The sequence below is a fragment of the Lepisosteus platostomus genome, chromosome 6 (assembly GCF_059453375.1).
Source record: "Lepisosteus platostomus isolate fLepPlt1 chromosome 6, fLepPlt1.hap1, whole genome shotgun sequence".
In the NCBI taxonomy this organism is placed as follows: domain Eukaryota; kingdom Metazoa; phylum Chordata; class Actinopteri; order Semionotiformes; family Lepisosteidae; genus Lepisosteus; species Lepisosteus platostomus.
In genome coordinates, this window is record NC_142616.1 from 51084506 (window position 1) to 51105412 (window position 20907).

The following is a 20907-nucleotide window of genomic DNA, read 5'->3' on the forward strand; positions in this document are numbered from 1 at the left end:
GCCTTGTGTGCTGAGTGCACAACTGAAGTCTGGCAGTAAATATATTTTAATACAGGACATCAGCTTTCTAAGCATAAAAAAAAAATAGTATAGCCATATGGCTGATGTGTCAGCATCCATATAAAATCAACATGTTAACAGCCAATTCACTTTTACTATTGAATGCTTTATAGTATATGATGCTGTAATGCTGGAAGAGGTGTTAGTGGGGCCAGCGGGGGGCGCTCACCCTGCGGTCCATGTGGGTCCTAATGCCCCAGTATAGTGACGGGGACACTATACTGTAAACAGGCGCCGTCCTTCGGATGAGACGTAAAACCGAGGTCCTGACTCTCTGTGGTCATTAAAAATCCCAGGGCGCTTCTCGAAAAGAGTAGGGGTGTAACCCCGGTGTCCTGGCCAAATTTCCAATTGGCCCTTACTAATCATGGCCTCCTAATAATCCCCCTCTATGAATTGGCTACATTACTCTGCTCTCCTCCCCACTGATAGCTGATGTGTGGTGAGCGTTCTGGCGCACTATGGCTGCCGTCGCATCATCCAGGTGGATGCTGCACATTGGTGGTGGTGGAGGGGAGTCCCCATTACCTGTAAAGCGCTTTGAGTGGAGTGTCCAGAAAAGCGCTATATAAGTGTAAGCAATTATTATTATTAATCGCTATTCTATTGTACTGTGGTGCTTTTAGGTTCTATTCTCTTATCATCGGCATCTTTACCACCTTGTAGCTCTAGTCTGAAATCAGTCCTCAGAATAGAGACCTCCATTGAAAACCAGATACCAGTTGTACCATAAATGGATGACCTGCTGAACAGTAGCTTTTCCAACTGAACAATAATTTCCTAACTAATACCCCAGTATGGTGACCAGAGACTGTGCTGGTGGATCTTCAGGTAAGATGTTTCTCATGATCATTAAAGATCCCTTGGTACTGTTATAAGAGTAGAAGTGTGAACCCTGGTGTCCTGGTTAAATTACATATTTCCAACAACTTTTTATAGCACACAATGATTATAGTGTAGAATGAGTGTTTGAAAAACATCAAACACAGGTTCAAACCACAAACCACAGTTGAAAAAGAGGAAGCAATTTCAGAAGGATAATGAAAGTGTCAGTAGATGGGAGGCACTTCTCCCACAGAAAAAAATACTGCATTCTAAAAACCAAATTACAGGTACTCAACTTTCACTGTCAAGGAGTTTATAATCTGCTTTTAATAGTGTTTATTCTTGCATATGACAAAAGTAATGTTTTTATGTTGTTTTATATTGGCAATCAACAAGCAGCTTGATTTACATCTTGAAAACTTTGCTTTTCTTTCTCTACCTTTCACCCTGTCTGTGACCGTTCTCGAATTTCAGCAGAAAACCTTTGGACTATTTAAAACACTGAGTCCAGCAGCTGTATGGTGTACTTGATAACCGACACCACACTTTTTGCATAATATCTCTCTGTAGTTCTTTCATGCCTGCTAACCCTCTGTTCCAAAATCACCAGTGCACAATATGAGAATATTTCCTTTACAGTGCTTGCTTTAGAAACAAGAACACTGTTGTTTTCTCTGGATGTGATCCAAAGCAGACCATGTGGAAGAGACCCATTTTTCTCCTTCACACTCCTGCCTGGTTTTTAAGATGGTTAGAAGAAATTTCAGAAATTCAGTAAAATGATATAACAAACAGTTCAAAGTTTTCTGATGCTGATACATATTCAAACACAGAACACTGTAAAACGGCAAAGAAAAAAAAATGCAGTTCCATAAAACAGTAAAATAAAAATTAATATTGAAATATGATGATGTTCTGTTTGCTACACCCACGCCAGCACTGGCACACTACTAACACACTGTATCATAGTGACAGAATAGCTGGCATAATTGAATTTTGCTTAACGACTAGTCTTGTCAGATTGTTTTTTGCCCTGTCTGGTGAACTCTGAAGTAAACTTCCACTAATAATCGATACCAGACATGTTTTTTCTTGGCTTCGCTCAAAACAGCTGCTAGTTTTCAAAAGACTGCACATTTTTATATTATTGTACTTTGCAACTGAGAGAATACTGTATTGTTCCTCAACTATGGGCAACAGGAATTGACAATAAACACATTTGTTCTCAGAAGTAATCCCAGGTTTCTTATTATTTCATCAGGCTCAAAGTGGGTTTCTCTATTTATAAAATTCAATTGACTTGGAACACATTGCCTTGAGTCCAGATTCCAGGTGGTTCCTTTTCCCTCACTGGGAGGATCTGTGTTCTCCCATATCAAAGAAAACAAAGTCTTTTGTTACTATTTTAAGCACTTGAACAGACAGGTCATTTGACAATTTACCTCCTCGCCCTTCTGATTTAGACTGGATGCTGTTAGCCTAGATCCCAGAAAAGCTGCTGGAAATGGCAATGCAGAAGTCTGTAGAAAGTGTGTTTCATTGCACCAAAACAATGAACAAATGATTATTAACTTTCATGCACTGTACTCATTTAAATTAATTTGTTTTAACAGAAGTCACATTGTGATGTTTCAAAAACAAAGGAAGTCATTATATTGTTACTGCCTTTGAATGAGAAAGAAGTAATTACAATGATCTCTTCAGCACTTTTTGTGATGAAATATGTTCAATTTCAAGAAGGCAAAAGCCAACAATAGTTACAGCAGCAGATGTGGGTTTACTCAAACTTTTGGTTCACGAGGAATGACAACACCCAAAATAAAAGCATCAAGGAATTGTGGCTTAACCAGCTTGGCTGAGGGCTGACCTACCAGTCATAGGACAAGGAGACCAGGACCACCATGCAGTGTGACCAAAATGTAGCCGCAGAGGTGGAGATGAGGTGGAGATGGGATGCAAGAGACATGCAAGAGAGAGAGGGATCTCGTAGGTATTTATAGCGTTTGAGAGAGGAATGGATTGTCAGAAATGATTGTTAATTACTGACAGCTGAGTCTGATTGAGCTTGGTTGTTGTCATCCCTCCCAAACTTTTGTTATAAACTCCATTACAGACAAGCAAATCTTGGTCTGCATAAAATACATGAAATCAGGGGAAAACAGCAATATACAAAGGTCTGGAACACCTAAAGAGAAAACAAATGGGCGTTTAATTTGAGAATGTAATTAAATAAAGTGATTAAAGCTTATTATTAAAAATTTGTCAAGTGTAACATCTGAGGTGAACGGTTGGAAAAGTAAATTAATGGGCATGAATTAGCCAAAACTGATAACTAGACTGAAGAATTAAATATAAAAGCCAGGACAGATATATGAAAAGCAATTAAGAGTAAAGGCCTGAAAGTGATTAAAGTGTGACATACTGATTGCCGTGTCTATTGCCATTGTCTATTACCTTAGTTCATAGTGTTTTATGGTATTGTATGCACTGATGGTACACTCTCTGCCCTCTGATTAAATGTTAAAGGTATAATGTGTAGCATTAAATATATATCAGGAAGTATTAGGAAGAATGGAAAAATGAAACACAAAATCAATTTTGTCAATGTTTTTTTTATTTAAGTCTGCCACTGGGTAGCATATCTGTCATACAAACCAGAAAGATTTTGAGATGAGTGAAAACTCTTACTTTTTCAAGAGCTTTTTACAGTACCAAATTTTTAGAAGTATAGATTCACTGTAGACATCTGAAAGATGTGGGTAACCCAGAAAAGTTGGTGTTGGATAATCTTTATTCAAGTCATGTTTAATGCTTTGCTTTGCGCAAGAGTCTGCTGCATGGATCTCTCCTGTAAATCTCCTGGATCAAATCAGCAATCTATTACCTCCCATTTTACTCTGGAACACATGGTCCCAACTGCAACAGAGTCTGCCTATGTCATGTAGACACTAACAACCCTGCCAGCTTTAGACCTGCAGATAAGTCAATCATGGGAAATAATCCTCCTCTACATTTCCCTCTGGCCAACTTTTCCCTTGGCCCTCACTAACCATGGCCTCCTAATAATCCCAGTTTATGATCTGGCTTCATTTCTCTGTTGTCCTCCCCACTGATAGCTGATGTATACTAAATGAAGTGGTGCACTTTGGTGCTACATATTGGTGGTGGAGGGGAATCCCTATTATCTGTAAAGCGCTTTTTGCATAAAAGCACCACTCTTACTCATCACGTCATACAAAGCACGGGTGGAATGGAAACAAGAAGATGCAGTTGTCTTCCAGAAACAGGGCTGACACATTGTTTGGAGTAGTTCAGGTGGGTACCTGCATCAGCATGTGTAGTCTGCAAAGGAACAAGTAATAGGTTTATTCCATGCTGGAAAGAGAAGAGAGAAAAACACAACATTCTTTCTTTCTAGTACTTGTTCCTTTGCTGACACATTGTTTGGATTGCTTTAGATCTGACATTTTCCCCTGATTTGGCTCTAATCAGATTTAAACTGATCTCTAACTGGTATTTCCTCTTGAGGAGCAAGGACAAGGGTTTACCCCCAAGAATCCATATCCGTCCCAAAATTCCTAACAGTACAATTGCCTATTAACGAAGTTCTAAGTTCTAGTGGTAATCAAGGTCATACCCGTGTCCTGCCATGTTTTGTTCTTCTGCAAGTGTCTGGCATCTTTCTGGCATGCAACCATTCTGAAGGAAAAGGTCTGTAGCACGGCATCGTGATTTCACTTTAAAAGCAAAAAACAAAACACATGATTTTGTGGTGTCTGGAGCTCTGCATCTGATTCTCTATTTCACCACTTCTCTGCTGTAGTCTGACTTGTATCACCTAATGTAATATTGCGTGTTTTGTAATTTTCAAAGTTTTCATTACATTTAAGTATTCTAAAAATTCTGGAAGAGTCTGACAGCACATCAAATGAAAACAAATGACATTATACACATTGTGTCATCTCTTGGAAGACGAATTTTAATTCATTCTTGCCACTAAATTGTAAAGCTTCTCTAGAACTTGGAATACATTAAGAAATATTGATTTAAAGTTTCAACCACATACAGCGTGTCTGATTCTTGAAAATTAACTTAAAGAGATATACGTTTTAACTCAATTCTTCCAAGATGCCATCAGGATATGATTGAAATAAAATAGTATAAGTAAAATAAATTACATCAAAGCCAGACTGTATGAAATATGAATTTATAGATATGACTGTGTTAAAATATTTTGAAAGAGAGCATAAACTTTGTCAATTGGGAAAGGTCATGGTAGATTCTGTCACAACACAGATAATGTGTCAGGCAAGTAGAGAAATGTACTCAGAAAGAATCCTGCTTTTGACATTATAAATGATAAAACATTTTCATTTATATCTAGAAAATACAGATGTCTCTGTACAGAAGTCTCTAAGGTCTGGACAGAATACCATCCATTTTCACTTACTGAGAAATACCGTCCAATACTGTCAATTCATTTCCAGAATACTTTTTCCCAAAATTATGTCTCCCATACAATAATTCATACAAAACGATTTCTATAGAACAATTCGAACACACTTCCCCACTTTCAGTGTATATGGAGGATTTACCGAACATGACAATTATATAAGACATGCTTATTCGAGCTGAACCATAGAATTTTGATTTTCCCTTCAGCCTTTAAAGAAATAAGGCAGCTATTCAGCTTGACACAATGTGACTGCAGCCTGGCCTAAACTAGGAAAGATGTTCCCGTTCCACACAGTCTTGGTGGAAAATTTCCAAAATAATGTTTCTGAGAAACTTAGGGAACATCAAATCCCAAAACTACTACTATACAGTGAGAACCACTACACAAATGTCTTACTTTGGAAAGATCAAAAGTAGCTTTGATATTGCAGAGACTTATAATGCTTGCATGAAGTTGCTCTTCCAGGACTCCTAATGCTTTTGAGTAAGGTGTATAAAACTTTGAATTATACACAACAAAAACAATGACAAAGCAGTTCAAAGTTCAATGATAAAGAAATGCATACGGACATAAGAAAGGCTGCAAATGACATGCACAGGAGGCCATTGAGCTGTTTGGTTTCTGCTAATAGCTTAAGGATCCAAGATTTTTATCAAGCCATTTCTTAAAGGATTCAGAGTTCAAAACTCCAACTGTTTTCTGTAAAAAAAGTGTTTCCATACATAACTGGATGAAACATTCAATTCAATTTATTTTTATATAGTGCCTTTCACAACAAGGTTGCCCCAAGGCGCTTAACAATGCAATTGACGATACATTTTGAAACATGAAATTCAACTGTTGAAAGGAGAATTAGCTAAAAGTTGGATTTCCATGATCTGCGCATAGGAGAGCTCCTTCCCTGTAGTGCTTTCCAGCTCCCGCAATACCACAACTGGTGGTCAATCTTCTAATGAATCACCCAATCTATCTGTTCTCATGGCAACGCAGTGGAACAGGTTATCTATACCACCGGTCTGTAATTAAAACAGCACTTTCCTCATGACCAGCAGTGTATTTATTCCCATTCCATCAACATTACAGTGCTTGGACAACCTTTGCTCTGTGACCTGGCATTTCTTTCTCCCATGGTTTCTCTCCCATGCTATGTAGTCCAGTCCTGGCCTGATTCTCTGCTCTCAACCCTGCCTGCTAGCCTGCCTACTTGTTCCTGCAGTCTGACATCACCTTTCCTGAGCTCTGCACCTGTATTCTCCTGCAATAGGACTCTTCTACCTACACGGACCACCGCCCCCTTCAGCTGCAAATACTGGACCATTACATATAGAGGTTGTGTGACACTTTCTAATGAGTTGCCTGTGTCACGCCCTCTGCAGCCAGAGGGCGCTCCTACTCTGTCCTGTCTCTTGTTTCCGGTGCTTTGCTGTCCTTCCAGTGTTTCTCTCTCTCTGGGGCTATATATTTCTGGGTCTTTCATTTGCCTTCGCTCAGCATTGACGTTCGGATGTCCTGAAACCCGCCTAGCACCAGGTCGCCCCATGTCCGCTACCTGAGGGCATAGGTTTCTATACAGAATTTCCTGAACAGCTGAGCCCGGGCTAACCCCGTCTCGCCGCTACGCATAGGGTCTTTTACGCTATCCTGTTTTTCCACGGTTCGTCTTTTCCAACATCCATGACAGAATGCTGAGCCTTTTTCGACCCTGCGAGCAGCGTTTTTTTTTTTTCAGTTCTTCTATTCTAATCGTGGGATGCTACTCCTGACTCCGTGTCTGTGAGCGGGTCATTCTGTGTTATGCCATCCTGACATACACTCCTGAATACCTGGCTTTCCTCAGGTTGTCTCTCTCGGCATCCGTGATTGAATGTTGAGCTGGCTCTCCCATCCTTATTGCTGGATATCACTCCGGTCTTCCATGTCTGTGAGCGGGTCCTGTACCTGGCTTTCCTCGGGTTGATCACTCCGATATCAGTGATAGTTTGGTGAGCTTTTTGCCGTTCCTCCATCCTTTTCGCTGGATATCTCTCCACACATCAGTGCCTGAGAGCTGACTACGGTCTGGCTTTCCTCGGGTTGTCCATTCCGTTATCAGTGATAGAATGTGAATGTGCCTATCGCCCAGTCTGCAGTATTTTTCCCCAGGTTTTTTGTTTTTATTCTTGTTTTTTGCTTAGTGTTTTGATTTTTTCACTTCCTGGTTTCCCCTTCTATCTGGTTCCCCTGTCCCATGTGTCTTGGAAATTTTGGTTTTTATCTGTTTTTTGTTGTTTGTCACCCTGGTCTCCCAGGTTTATGTTTGTTGTGGTTTGTGCTTGTGTACTTGTGTACTTTTTTTGTTTTAAAGTCTCTGTAGCTCTACTCGAACCCCCCTTCCTCTACCCAATAGAGGTTTATACCCTGGAAGAGGGGGCAGCTCTCAGCCGTGGACACCCGGAGGTTTCCTTTCAGTTAAATGAGGTTTTTCCTCCCCCCAGTGCAGTGCAGCTCATTTATTTGTTTGGGCGTCAGGAGCCGCCCATTAAGGGGGGGGGGGGGGTACAGTCACGCCCTCTGCAGCCAAAGGGCACTCCTCCTCTGTCCTGTCTCTTGTTTCCGGTGCTTTGCTGTCCTTCCGGTGTTTCTCTCTCTCTGGGGCTATATATTTCTGGGTCTTTCATTTGCCTTCGCTCAGCATTGACGTTCGGATGTCCTGAAACCCGCCTAGCACCAGGTCACCCCACGTCCGCTACCTGAGGGCATAGGTTTCTATACAGCATTTCCTTAACAGCTGAGCCCGGGCTAACCCCGTCTCGCTGCTACGCATAGGGTCTTTTACGCTCTCCTGCCATTCCACAGTTCATCCTTTCGAACATCCGTGACAGCCTGAATGCCAATGGCTTTATTGTATCTTTAAAAAAATGTGTATGCATCATTTTGCAATTTGAATGAATACTTTTTCAAGACACTCCTAGTAAGTAGTAGTAATCTAGAGCTAAATTCTCAGCTAAATTGTGTGTGATAATGATAATGTATTTTATGTTCTATCATCCCAGTAAAATTGACTCCACTAATCGTCTCTCCAGCAATGTACAGGGTTCTGTTTTATATCTCTTGGTGCCAGTTGACACAGAATATGTGAACCTAGGCTTATCAATTGATCGCTAGTTGCGAAAATTTACGGAGCATGAGGGGGAAGTGTTAGAAACAGGTAATTCCAGATTAAAGAGAATAGCTAAATGGTCAGAGAGGACTAGTTCAATGGCATAGAAGTGAGAAACAAAAGAGTCATTTGCAATGATTAAATCAAGGTGTGTCCTTTGTTATGTATTGGGCTAAGAACAAACTGGGTTAGATCAAAACATCAAAAGCCAGAAAATCCTTAGCTAAACTGGAAGACTCTTAAATACAGACCCAAGCATAAGGATCCTCTTAAATCAGAGGCATAAAAATAAAAGTAAATCGGCAAACTCACCTAAAAAGGTTTCATTAGGTTTGGTTGGTCTATAAGCCGTGGCAATGCTAGTAGAGTGAGGAACAGAGACATTTAAAACAAGACATTCAGAAGAAGAGGGAAGAGGTACAGTAAAAGGATTTAAACTGTAAAGAAGATTAGAAATAACAATAATGCCCCCCCTCTGCCTGAAAGACGAGGGAGGTAAAACAACCTGTACCTCGGAGGGACTACTGTACTTGGCTGAACAGGAGACCATCATTTTTGTCTGTGCCAGGTTTCGGTTAAGCACCACACCACTGCTTTCATTCAGCCAATTAGAGGTTACAACCCCTAAGGCAGCACATAGTTTACTGTACATTGTTTTATAGTTTTTAATTCAGTGTTCAGCTTTTATTTTAATTAATGAATTCAGATAGGAGTGAGCAGCCATTAATTTCTAAAGTAATGCTCCTTATCTATTGCAATGGAAAGGATTTTCTACCTCCTGGATTTGGAGTCTAACTTTGGTTGCTGCTCCTATACAATATCCTTTCTTTTTGTTGTAAAATAAATGATCATTTCCTTCAAGTAAACTTTAAGCACTTCAGAGTCTGTGCTGGGATTAAAGTTTCCTATCTTGTTGGTTTGGTCAAAAATATCAAACTGGTCATTTAAAAACTATAATTTAAGGTTGGGTGACATGGTGGTTAGCATTGCTGCCTCGAAGCACTGGGGCCCTGGGGTCGGTACCGGGAGTTTGTATGTTCTCCCCCGTGCTCAACCGGGTTTACTCTGGATGTTCTATTTTCCTACCACAGTCCAAAGATTAGATTAATTGACTTCTGGGAAAACTGGCCCTGGTGTGAGTGTGTGCATGTCTGTGTACTGCCTGAGGTGGACTGGTGTCCCATCCAGGTTGTATCCTGCTTTGTGCCCACTGCTTTTCAAAATGCCTTCCCCATCAACCTGTATTGGATAAAACAATGAGAAAATTGATGGATAGATAATTTAGGGTCTGTTAGCAGTAATACTAATAATGATTATAATTGCTTACACTTATATAGCGCTTTTCTGGACACTCCATTCAAAACAGGTAATGGGGACTCCCCTCCACCACCACCAATGTGCAGTATCCACCTGGATGATGTGACGGCAGCCATAGTGCGCCAGAACGTTCACCACACATCAGCTATTAGTGAGGAGGAGAACAGAGTAATGAAGCCAATTCGTAGATGGGGATTATTAGGAGGCCATGATTGGTAAAGGCCAGGGGGAAATTTGGCCAGGACACGGGGGTTACACCTCTACTCTTTTCGAGAAACGCCCTGGGTTTTTTAATGACCACAGAGAGTCAGGACCTCAGTTTTACGTTTCATCCGAAGGACAGCACCTGTTTACAGTACAGCGTCCCCGTCACTATACTGGGGTATTAGGACCCATATTGACCACAGGGTGAGCGACCCCTGCTGGCCCCACTAACACCTCTTCCAGCAGCAACCTAGTTTTTTCCAGGAGGCCTCCCATCCAGGCACTGACCAGGCTCACAATTGATTAGCTTCAGTGGGTTGCCAGCTGTGAGTTGCAGAGTGATATGGCTGCTGGCCGATATGGCTGTATTAACACAGTAGAGTGTTCAGTCTACAGGAAGAGAGAATAATATATTGTATAATGGTGTGCCACCTGGTCACGATGTTGTTCCTGCCTTGTCATGTGCTTCTGGGACAAACTCCAGGGCTATGTGACTTTTACCAGGAATAATCAGCCTTGTACAAATTCATAGATGGTTAAATGTGTGCATAGTTTCTCTGAACTGATGGCAGATTTCATGGTCCAGTTTTCCAGTTTCGCCGATTGAGACTTCCTTGGTTACTGTTGATATGGTGTCTGGCGCTATGTGAGCTTGTTGTTATTGTGTCACATACTGTATCTGGCTCCTCCACGTCCAGTACCACAGCACAGGGCATCATTTGTGCTGGACTGTAGTTTTATTCTTACATTTTAATATTAATAATTGTTTTTCACCAGTTTGTTTGATTTAGTCCAATTGACATCTCAGTCTATAACAGAATAAAATCTTAAAATTACATGCACACTCTTGTACAAAAGAATATCATTTATACTTTAGAAACAGTTTCTGGGCTTTTTATCAATTTAACTTTGGTAACATTCAAACTTTTACATTTTTTAAAATAATAATGATATGAAGCAATACCAAGTTAAGGTGGCTTATAATATACCTCAGCAGCATTTATATGCATTTATAGATGATGTCTAAAATTAATTTAGTGTATATGGATTTCTTCTCTAAAGCCTCTTTGTATGACAAATGTGTTCCTGCTTAAACTCTGAAAGCTTAACTTACTCTTCTGTGTTAATGTGCACAGTACAACATAAGGTCAATGGTCAAGTGCCTTGACCACTTAAGAGAAGAGAGGGGGTCTGCAGATTTGTACTAATTATGGTAGCTGTACATATTGGTTGAAAAGCAGAGCTGTACAAAATGGTCTCCAACGAAATAAACAAAACATTTTTGCCACCTCTGAAATCTAATGTGTTTATTTTTAAGAGCAGCGGTTCCTTCTCATCTTTCTGCATTAAGGTATGAAGCATGTTTGCTCAAAGCAGTATTCAAAACAAAGCAAAGCTCAAAACAGGGATCTGGGACCTGCAGGACATCAATACTTATATTTTTACAAGATTTCTTACAATATTTTTAAAGTGAAATTTCAGTATAAATAAAATTATGTAAACTTTGAAAAGGATGCAACACATGTACACAATACCCTGAAGTCATCTGGTAATGACTGGCTACTGTACGTTAGAGGAAATCCTACAACAACAATGCTGTTACTCTTTGTGCTGGACCGGATTTGAACAACAGCTGTTCTAAATCTGGAACTGTCTCTGCTCCTCTGTAATATTACATTACATACAAAAAACAACTTTATATTGGTTATAGATTTACAGGAATAATAAGTGAAATAGGGATGGGTGTCTTCTTTATAAATAATCAATCTGTATAATAACAACAGAACCTGGGAAAGGAATTTCTGTTCTGTTGCTCCGAGACTGTGGAATGATCAGCCCATATTAGATCTTATCAGAAGCAAGTCAGTATGCACTTTCAAATCCAGTCTTCAAAGTCTTTTCATACTGCAGCAGAAACTTTTGTTATCAAAATACAAGATTGTTTGTTTTAGAATTATCACGTTTCTTTTTCATATTTGAGTTGTATTTTATTGTGTTTTAAAAAAAATCATGTTCACATAAATCACTCTTGCACATGTGAAACGCTGATGAGAAATCTTGTATCTGTCTATTATCTGAGTACTGCTTTTTCCTGCCAAAAGTCTTGGCAAACTGAAGCCTTTCCCGGCAGCAGAGGTAGGTTTACACACTGGGTTGGGCGCCAGACCATTGCAGACAAACACAAGCACACAGAGACACTGATAAATCTAGCTGACCAGTCTGACGAAACTGAGCTCCCAGAATAAACCCATGAAAGTACAGGGAGTATACATGCAAACTCAATACAGTAGGTACTCATCCAGACTGATACATACAGTAGGATTCAAGAGCTATGAGGCAGCAGCGCTAATGCCTATGCCACTGTACTGCCCCAAAGTTCTTCCTATATATTATAACTATTGATTAAGAATTCTTAATGAAGCCCAATGGCTGGGTAAAACTTTCTGGAGTTTATTCATGGACGTTAAAGATTAAGAAAAAGGCTGCAGTCCTGCTACTCACCTGCTTACCTTCCCCTTTTCATGGCCAGGCTGTCACCCCTCATCACCAAAGTAGTTAAAATCAGTAGTCACCTAATAAAATAAATAAATAATTAAAATACTTTCACATCTTCTTACATCACGACAAACCCCTTCACAGAAAAAAAAATGAAACCGTAACCTGTTATAACTGCAGTTAAATTAATCTGCAGAGGTCTGTCATTACTTCTCTGAATCAGCATCTTCACATCCTACTTCTTCTCATTTTAAATGTCTTTTTTAGGAAATCATTTTGAAAGGCCAACAAATTAATCACTGTGATGAGTACATGATTATTTCAATGTTTTGTCAATACTAGATGAGCTTTTTTAAATGACATTTTTCTTTTTGTTTCATGTATTCTTTCCAGACGATGTTCTGATTTCAAGCCCGACAAAAGAATTTTGTAAAAAAATTTAAAATTGTGCAAAAACAGGTGTGATGGCTAAGAATTGTAAGAATTTGATCGTCTGACGCTGGCGCGTTTTGTACCTTGACATTGTTGAAATGTGCAGGTAGCAAGAGAATGTTCTATAAATGTGAAATGTTTGTGAATGTTTCAGATTTCGTAATTGCACAGAGTGAGGTAACCTGGCCCAGCTTCTAAAAGGTTTATCAAAATAGCAATGCTGTGTAAGTAAAATGTTTGCTTTATTGCAACAGTGAAGCCCACAATTTTTGGTGAATACCAAAATCTGGATAAGATAAGATAAACAGTGTGGATAAAATACGGTCATTTAATGTCTATATATAGCAAATGAAATACTTGGACTTTGGACTGGAACCACATACTGTAGGTGACTTTTTCAAACAACTAGAATTGAGAAACAAATTGCTTCAATATAATCTGTATAATTCTTAATGTTTTAAAACTGAAAAACTCGGAAAATTAGCAAAACATACTGTATATAAATTCACACTCATATGTGTCCTTTACCAAGTTGGTCCTAGCTGCATTTAATGCAGCTTTCTAAATTTTTAATGATATAATATTTTTAAACATACAGTAAAGATGGGAACTGAGTAAAACTCCCACAGGATGTAATCCTGCCTTTAAGCAACACACAGCGAATGATTTTAAAATAAAGCACTGAATTCTGAGAGTAAGTTTTATTTACTTATTTAATATATGGTAGTTTGAGGGTAGCATATTGACTCTAATTTATCATGTTCTTTGTTTTTTTCCCCTCATTGAGGCTGAAGTAGGAGGACAGTTAAGGAGTAGCTTATGTCGTAGGGTGCCTTTCAAGTGCCCTGTGATGTGAGTGGAGTATTCATCAGGGTCAATAGATTGATTTCGTGCTGTTAGTCCCTGTAGTAACATCCAAGGTGGATTCACAGATCCTGCTGACAAGCAGCAATGCTCCTCCCAGCTTTGGATTAAATCGACTTTTTTGTTTATTTTCTTATTTTCTTCATCATATTTTATTAGGTTTGTGATGTTAAAAGCCTACACATCCATGTTACTTTTGGAGAGGAGATTTACTAAGAAACGTGCCTTTGTGCTCTTTCTAGGTTTTCTGTAACTGATTTTAATGAGAATCGTTATTTATGTTTTACTCATCTGATCTGGAATTGCCAATTACTAATTTCTTATGAAGAGCAGCGGTACTCTACTCATTGTATCATCCCAATTTGAGCACTCACCCATTATCTTAGTACAAAATCCAAACAAAAGTATTTCACTGAATGTCTCCGTTATGAGGAAAATTTATCAAAATTCTTCTAATATTAATACACTAAATACATCATGTGTTATGATCTGTATGTGTGTCCAATACTTTTGTTGATTGTTAAAATCCCTTTAAAACTTACCTTAGCAAGATCTATGTTTTCTAAATATATTCATATATAGGTTGTGTTCTAATTTATTTGTTTCCATAAACTTTGATGAAAGAGACACCGGTCACATTCAGTTCTGTACTACTTATAATTTATGGGTATTCCTGAAGAAGTACATAAAAATATTTTTTCTTTTCTGTCTGCAATAACATTTTTCAAATATTCTTTTGTCTTGACTTGATTTTCTGAGTTCATTTGTCTACCCCAGAAGTCACAAATTCAACCCCATTAGCTACAATTGCTCTGAAAATGCATGTGGTAGCTCAATGCTTGTGTTTTATTGATGACAAATGCTGGCTTCTATAAAATTCCCATTTTAGAACAAAATCTACCATCTACAGGAAGGAATATAGGTTAGGAATAAATGATGAATGGGTTTCTTTTATATTAGCCTCTAAAAGCTCTCCAAAGACCTACCTGCAATGGGTTTATACATATTTCCTTCATGCATGTTAATCGCTTCTTTTATAACACAATATTCTATTTGAAAATTTGAGCACAAACTGATGAATGAAAAATGATCAAAGAAAATAAATAGGGAATTAATACATTCAGACAATGTACGTATTAAACTTAATAATTATGTATAGTAGGGCAAACTAACACCACTGCCCATTGCCCATTTATGACTATCAATGCTGTCAGCAAATTGTGTGTAAAAATGACCGAAACAGAGTTTCAAGACTATGCTAAGCAGAAACAATTTCTTGAGTTACTTTTGTAATTCACTGTTGCCTATTTTTTCTTATATGCCAGCAGCCATATCACCCTGTAACTCACAACTGGCAACCCACTGAAGCTAAGCAGGTGTGAGCCTGGTCAGTACCTGGATGGGAGACCTCCTGGGAAAAACTAAGGTTGCTGCTGGAAGAGGTGTTAGTGGGGCCAGCAGGGGGTGCTCACCCTGCGGTCCATGTGGGTCCTAATGCCCCAGTATAGTGACAGGGACACTATACTGTAAACAGGTGCCGTCCTTCAGATGAGACGTAAAACTGAGGTCCTGACTCTCTGTGGTCATTAAAAATCCCAGGGCGTTTCTTGAAAAGAGTAGGGGTGTAACCCTGGCGTCCTGGCCAAATTTCCCATTGGCCCTTTCCAATCATGGCCTCCTAATAATCCCCATCTATGAATTGGCTTCATTACTCTACTCTCCTCCCCACTAATAGCTGATGTGTGGTGAGCGTTCTGGCGCACTATGGCTGCCGTTGCATCATCCAGGTGGATGCTGCACATTGGTGGCGGTGGAGGGGAGTCCCCATTACCTGTAAAGCGCTTTGAGTGGAGTGTCCAGAAAAGCGCTATATAAGTGTGAGCAATTATTATTATTATTATTATTATTATTATTATATGCAACTGATTTGATGGACTCGTGAGTGGTAGGTCCTTGCTGCTCCTGTAGTGCCTTGAGTGAGTACTTTACCCCAGTGGTCCAGTGTTCACAGGATGTAAGCTCTGCAATGCACTGGTGTTCTACCCAGGAGGGAAAAAAAAGGATAGGCTCTGGACCAACTGGCTGTTGTGTCTCAAACAACCTACCACCTGTTTCCAAATTACCAAAGTGTTTTTCACATCTTGGCTCACAGCTGGGCTTCAACCTCACACAGGGGAAAGTGAGAAATTGTAGACAGACTCCTCTGACCTAACCACCTTGAAGCCAGTTGTCTTTTATCTCATTGCAGGCAAAATAACCCTGTGTAGGAGTTCAGCCCTGATTGGGGGAGAGGCATATCTCTAACTGAGAGAACTGCTTTGCTTGCTCAGGAGGCCACAGGTGTATGACTGAGAACCCAATGAGCCCTGACTGACTAATCCCACCCTACTGTCAGCAGTGCTGAGGCAGATCTGGTCACAGTCAGCTAGTGACACATACAGTACCTGGCTCTAACCTGTGATCATAGAGCTCAACCTGTGCTTGTGCAAACACCTTTACTAGCTGAGCCACTCAGAAAGTCCTCTTGAGTGATTTAAATAATTAATTGAAAAACTTTATGATAAATTAAATAATTTAAACCTTTACTTCTTTTAAAATATAATTGCATACTATGGAACTGAAAAATGCCTCCACACATAGTTAAAAATGCAAGAGCACTTGTATCAATAAAATACTTAAGGGGTATAACTAATAAACATTTAAAAAAACAGAAAGACTGCTTGTGGTAGTGATTATTCTTCGCATGGCAGAGACAGAAGTTAATGATAACCTCTAGCAATAAAGACAAAAACAAACTCTGTTGGATTTTACAGAGAATAAAATTCAATGCTATTTTTAAATAAAGTTAAATAAAGTTTGGGCATAAAACAACTTCTGTAGATAACATGTTAGGTTTATTTTTCTACAAACCAACATTGATGAGTACATTTCAAACAACAATAAAAATGTACACAGTAGCTTGTAAAACCTTTACTTTACCCCACAAAATAGACTAAATTTCCAGGTATGTGCAGCTTGTAAACAAGCAGGCTTGTGAATATACTTTTCTCTTTTAATCCAATAGAAATATTGCTTGAGATTTCAACACAACAAATACTACTTACTTGTTAACTCTGCATGCAGATCACATTGGAATATCTCTGTGGTGAAATGCTGCTGCACAACCTGCTTTTATTCGCTTGTACATCACATTACTCAATCCTTAAAGAGACTAGTAGTAAGCAGGAAGGGTCTTATCACGTCGCAATTTGTGGGAACTCGAATCCGAGGTTGTGACAAACTTGGCAACTTTCACAGTACTTTTACAAAGTTTGTGGTTAATTCGAAATTTGTCATTTGTAATGGTCTGAGAATCTGGGACTACAGTTCCCCTTTAATTAACCCAAAAAAGAATGCACACACTATTAATGTTGACAATATATTGTGTAGAACAAGAAAATGCTATTACATCCTTGCAGCTTCATTGAATTCATTCAATTTTAAGAGTTTACATTAAATGTTGATCTTAAAATCATTTTTAAAGCTTTTTTCCCTTCCAAAGGACCTACTATCCTTTACTGGCCAAAAAGATTTCACGTGAAGCAAAAAATGGACTGGTGGAATTGATTTGTTTCACATTTAAGAAGAAAGAAAAATATAGAGGATGTGTTTTTCCCTGTATCTCAGAGCCTGCGCTGTATCAGGGCCAATAAACATTAGGTACTATGAATTATAAAGGAAAGAAAGGATAAATATGAAAGGCTGGGAAAAACTGTTCTGGTAATGGATAACTTTTGCAACTAAAACAATAAGGGGTGGTGAAGAGATGTTATCAGAACTACTGAAATTCTCCAACAGGCAGAGGCTAGAGGTCAGCCCAAAGCGCGTTTCAATTTGTAGCTTTTGCAGCCTTGATAACAACAAAATTACAAAGCAGAAAAACATCAGTAGACGAGGCCCCAGGAGAAGAGAAGAAGAAAACCTCCCTTTCCTGCTCCTCTTCTGAGGCGCTGACCACAGACTAAACCTCTAATTATGGGATGGGCCATGTTTTGAACTGTAAATATTTAAGGTAGACCACACATTGTTGTGCTGTCAACAATAAAATTGCACTTTAGCTTCTAGTCTTTCAACAAATGTTCATTCTGAATGAAATGATTTGGATCTTCTCACAAACCTCTAGAATCTAATTTAATAATTACTAGTTATTACGATTCATATAATGAAAGATATTACAATTTCAAAGAAAACCCAATGCAAATTTAAAGTTTGGTGAATTTCCGCTAAATGCATTGTAGTGAAATAATGCCCAGTTGTATGATGGAAGGTCAGCCTCTTGACTGTGTGACCTCTTTGTTTCTGTTTTTCAACCACTAGTTCTGGGAATCCAATATTCCTTTGAGTCCAGAATTTTCAGAAGAAAAAAACGTCACAGAAGGAAAATTGTTGTTGTTGGTGGCTTATGATTAACACGTAACAGGGGTCAATTCTGTGAACTCTGAATACTAAAGTCTAAAACATTTTCTAGAAAGTAAATATTGAGCGAATTTACTCTTTGAGGTTTTTGGTTCCTACAGTAGCTGATCAATAAGCAAGATCAGAAGGTATGTTGCAGACCAGGGACTGTAAATCACACCAGCCCATCTCCTAATGGCTCTTCATGTTCAGAGACAAAACAACATTATTAGGATTTGGAGCTCTAGCTGCTTTGCTTTTTTATTAACTTCTCTTTAACATCAGCTTCTGTCATCTCCAAAAACATTTAAATCCCAGAACCTGGCAAATTGACTTTTCAGGTTGTGCAAAGTTAAGGGTGCATGAATGCAATGGAATAGATTATTGGATGCAATAATGATGTATCACATGATGAGTGCATGAAGACTGAACATCAAGTGAGTGATCCAGAGGAGGCTATGAACAACATGCATGAGGTATTAAAAACTGAAATCTGCTATAGTTACTCTGATAGGTCAATGCAGATCAAAGAAACAATCATGGTAAAAGAGCTTGGATTTAGCTGTAAATACAGCAGAAACCAATAAAAGCCTTTCTCCATGTCTCACCTTTGTTATCCTCTAATTAAAAATCAAAATGACTTATAGACAGGGATCTGATTAAAACATATTAACACAGATAAGGTGAGACAGTTTAAGACAATTCTGACATTACTTGGGATTAATTTCAGTCTAGTCCAGGAGATGTGTTGTGATAACAGAGCAAGCCTTTTTTCTCAGTTCTTGAAGATCTCAGAGATTTAATAAGTCCTGTGAAAAACTATTTCTAATGTGTAACTCAAAAAATGTAGAGCAAGCACTTATCTTTAAAAGAACGCTAACTGAATAATAAAAGTAAATTTTATATTTAGTTATCTATAAAAATGATAAAGAATATTCAGGTTTTGGATAGGTAGAATGTGTATATGAATAAAACAATTAATATTACAACAATCGGGGTAAGAAGAATTAATGTGTCTTTCTTTCAAAATAAACAACATTTCAATTAATAATTACAACATTGAAAAAGTATTTTTGTACTTTTATATTCAATGTTGTAAATATTAGAAAAAAGGGCTTATATATCTATTTAAGATATGAAAGATTGGATTGCCAAAAAATCTGTGATACTATTAATTAATTTCCCCTTCTTTTCTTTCAGTCACGAGTGATCTAAAACTAACAACAGCTGTTGGGAATTTGTTAAACCGAAATTCCAAAATAAGTTACTAAGTTACTGATTTAATTTAGATCATTTTCTATACTCAAACAGCACTGTCACTGGCATTGCAGACTAAACAGTGGCTTTGCAATCCATACATTTATAGCAATAATTAGGAGAATACTGCATTCACAGTCATTATCTCAGTATTGTTAAGTGAATACTACACACAGACATTATTGTACAGTAACATGCTTTACAACGCGTGAGCTATAGAAATGCCTGATCTCTTGGGAAATCTATGGTCTTATAAGAATTATAATGTTAATGTTTATCAAGCAGTGTGCACCAGCAAGCAAAGAAACAGTAGGTACTTATTGTTTCTTACATACTTACCCACCGATTTTATGTAAACACAGCTGTGGATTATCTAGATCAGTGGTTCTCAAACTTTTTGGACCAAGTACCACCCCTAATCCAACCAAAGCATCCAAGTACCACCTACAAGTCACCATCTCATAGGAACCCCAGAAATTATCAATGACTAACATGAGCGCATGTGCACACACACTCACACATACATATAATAAATATTAAAATAATAAACTTTGTTTGATATATTAAAATGTGGCTTCTCAAAGTGTTTTACAGAAAAAAAACAACACATAAAAATAAAAAAGCACCATTTCAGTGAGAGGGGTGAGCCTGTTTAGTCGAGCAAAGCAGATGTGAATTAATTTTTCGAGCCTTGATACAATTCACAACAGTCTAACAGATTTTAAATCGTCAGGCATTTTCTTGACGGCAAAGGTCTCGCGGTGGATGTTGCAATGAAACCATTAATTTCTGGAGCAACCTCTCTAATTCGTGCAACTACACCCCTGTGTCGGCTTGTCATTGCTCTAGCACCGTCTGTACAAACTCCGACACATTTTATCCAGTCGTTCTCGCACTTCGTATCCAGTGCCATTCTCTCTGATAAATTCATTCAGAAGCTGAAATACGTGCTCTCCTGTAGTTCCTGTTGGTAGCGGCTTACAGAACAGAAAGTCCTCACGGGACGTACCCTCAAACTCGTATCTAACGTAAACGAGCAAATTGGCCAAATCGACTACAGACTCATCTAATTGCAGTGAAAAACATCTGCTCATCTTAACGCGTGCTGTCAGCGTACTTTTGATATAATCCTTCATTTCAATAATTCTGTGAATGACTGTGTCTTTCGGGGGGGGCAGCAGGTCGAGCTGTTCAGCAGCTTTTTCTCCACACATAATATTGTGGGGCTTACCTGCTTTAGCAATCCGCAAGCTTGCATTTTTCCACGTTTCCGTTTTTATTTCAGTGTTTATTTTAAGTATTTATTTCATGCGCATGGGAGAGAAACAAAGAGACGCTCGGTGTATTTTTCTCAAATTAGAACAGTTCTTAAATATTTTTCTGTTATTTTTCACGCTTTCCTGTGCTCACAAGATTACCAGCG

General features: G+C 38.6%; 1 long non-coding RNA gene across 1 annotated transcript; it reads right to left on the bottom strand.

The window, feature by feature from the left end:
* Window positions 1-3658: 3658 nt before the first annotated feature.
* Window positions 3659-17343, bottom strand: LOC148661858 (uncharacterized). The gene is made up of 4 exons (XR_015939623.1): window positions 16898-17343; window positions 12504-12574; window positions 4523-4622; window positions 3659-4260 (listed from the first exon to the last, which is right to left on the bottom strand). It is a non-coding gene; the product is annotated as an uncharacterized LOC148661858 (long non-coding RNA).
* Window positions 17344-20907: the final 3564 nt, after the last annotated feature.